Below are 2697 nucleotides of genomic sequence, written 5' to 3'. Positions count from 1 at the left end.
GAGGATGATGATGGTGAGAATCCTTTTAAGCTTACAAAACGTTGGAAGAAGAGATCAATCTTTTTTGATCTGCCATATTGGGAGGTACGTTAAGTTTTTCCCCTCTCATTCATTTTCAATTTTTATTATAACTTCCTCACTTAGTTACTGATATTATCATATTATTAATGTTGTAGGCATTGTTATTACGTCACAATTAGAAAGAATTTGCACCTAAAGAATGATGACCTTAGTAGCTTTAAAGGTACAACACCTGCATATGTTTTGTTTATAGGAAAAGTGTGAAAAGTTTAAACGGATGAGAGAACAGAAAACTTTACTTCATAGGACAAGCAGAAAAAGTTTTGCCTGCATTGAGGATGAGTTGGTAAGACTGAACAAAATTGCACATGTTCTATGAATGAGAATAATAGAGCTGATGGATCATTTTTGTTTTGTAGAAGCAAAAAAGTGATGAACCTGATTCAATATCAAGGTGTGATGTGTGGCTTCATGCTTATGAAGCAAAGAAGAAGGATTCAACTGAAGATGTTGAAGATCCAGAAGTAGTGGTGAGTAATTCTACCTTCTTTGACTTTGAATGCATATTTCACTTAGCATATTCTCTGTTTTTGTTGAGAAATTATTGCTATATTTTCATTTGTTTGCTATATTTTTCAGAAACAAGTGAAAAAAACCATGGCAGAACAAGCAACTTCACAAACTCGTTCTGTCAAGGATGATGCTGTTTCTAAAGTTTTAGGACCCGATTGACGAGGACGAGTACGAGGATATGGATTTGGAGCACTTCCTTCAAAGGTAGATGGTCAAACATACGTGGGTAGCAAAGTTACAATGTTGGAGAATGCACTGCTTGCTACTTCACAAGAGCTGCAAGAGTTGAAAATGGTGGTAAAAAACATTTTAGCTCAGTCAGACAAAGGAGAAAAGAAGAATGTAAGCATCTTGGCCCAAAATACATCATGTATTATTTCTTTTTCATATGTATAGTAATGTTACTGATTTTTTGTTTATTGTAATAAAAAGGAAACTAGCAGTGCTCAGCATTCTGCCATTGAGATTGCACAAAGTAAAAAAGTAAATGCCACTGCAGAGAGCAAGAAAAGAAAAGAAAAAGATCGTAGAGTTGGAGGTTCTGAACATGAAGGAAGCAAGCATAGCAAGCAGAAGACACATGCAAGTATTCAGTCAACAGCCAAAGAAAAGGAAGGTGGGAGTGAAGTAAAGATGAAGAAATTACACTTGTTAAGTTGGTTAGATAAAGAGGAAAAGATTGTTACAGCTGCAGACCTTCACTCAGAGGATCCAAACGAGAAAGTACATTGTGTTCCTCTTGGTCTTGGTTGTTGGAAAGTTTGGGTGCGTGAAGTCTCTCATGACATACCTTTGTTTCGGCCAACCCAAGAGTTCACTACGCTTGTTGCAGCTAAAGGAAGCACAGTGGCTTGGCCCATCAACTTCATCAAGCTACTTTAATATGTGCTATTTGAGGTAAACTTTTAGACTTTGATTGCATTATGGTTCAATACAAGGCAAAGATAGTAGGATTTCAGAACATAGAACTGATCTCAGAGGGAATAGATGTTCTAGTTTATGGAATTTTGAAGAGCAATAGTTGTTACTTTGTTCTAGTTTATGAACTCCTCGAAAACTTAAAACTATAATTGGGTTAGTCACTTGAGTTGTTGGAGACTCAGATGCATCTTGCTTGCTTTTCAAACTTAAAACTATGAAAGTCTCAGATCACCTTATAATTGTTGTAAGCCACTACCTAGTTGAATAGATGTCTAAATATTAGTTTTTGACCAATGCAGATACAATATTCTTTTGTTTGGCTAGCATTCTTTTTTCTATTTGTATACTTCTATGAAGTGTAAGTTATATGATTGTTTGCTCCTTGCAGGTAAGCAATGGAGGCGAAAGCGAATCAAGAACATTACCGATAAGATGAGTGATCATTTCAAAAACAAGATAGGAAGAGCATATATGAGATTCGAGGATGGTCAAGTTTTAGACCTCTTTTTCATTCTTGCCTCTCATTTCATTTTGAAGGCCTCTTTTTGTTATGGCTTGAAGAATAGTTTATCAACATTAGATTAATTTGAGTTGTTCAATATAATGGATAATTTTATAAAATGCACATTTTCTTTGTCTACTTTACTTTTGGGTGCTTAAGTTAATGTACAGTGGAAATGTAAAGAAAATGTAACATAATAGCTCATTGAAATGAGAAAATATCCAGGAAAAACAAACAAATTAACGGCATGAATTTGTCCATCCACGGCGTGCATAAATGTTGATTTACGACGTGCAAAATGTAAACTTACGACGTGCATGTGTTGATTTACGGCGTGCACAATGTGAAATTACGGCGTGCACTGGTGTCGTGAGTTTAACATTTTCAATTTGGCGGGAATAGATTCACGACGTGCTTTTGGGTTCATCTACGGCGTGCATTTTGCGCGCCGTAAAATTGCAAAATTGAACTTGATTTCACGACGCTGTCTATAAGAGCGTGTTTTTGCACGGCTTTGCGCGTCGTAAATTGTAATTTACGGCGCGCTTTGAACGTCGTGAAAGACATATTTTCTTGTAGTGTAAGGAGAAGTCTTAGAAGTATCCTACAAGATTAAGGCTTGATTACGATGACTTGGAATTAATCTATTTAATTCCAATTTTGTGCACCAATCAAAGGAA

The 2697-nt window shown here is 35.9% G+C and overlaps 1 long non-coding RNA gene across 1 annotated transcript; it reads left to right on the top strand.

Annotated features, from left to right (window-relative positions):
- The first annotated feature begins 262 nt into the window (after positions 1-262).
- LOC133720071 (uncharacterized) lies at positions 263-2049 on the top strand. Its single transcript, XR_009851659.1, has 5 exons — positions 263-367; positions 441-551; positions 661-936; positions 1027-1491; positions 1904-2049. It is a non-coding gene; the product is annotated as an uncharacterized LOC133720071 (long non-coding RNA).
- Positions 2050-2697: the final 648 nt, after the last annotated feature.

Source organism: Rosa rugosa, chromosome 7 (assembly GCF_958449725.1).
Source record: "Rosa rugosa chromosome 7, drRosRugo1.1, whole genome shotgun sequence".
Taxonomy (NCBI): Eukaryota; Viridiplantae; Streptophyta; class Magnoliopsida; order Rosales; family Rosaceae; genus Rosa; species Rosa rugosa.
The sequence above is the reverse complement of the archived record's forward strand: the minus strand, read 5'-3'. Positions and strand labels throughout refer to the sequence as shown.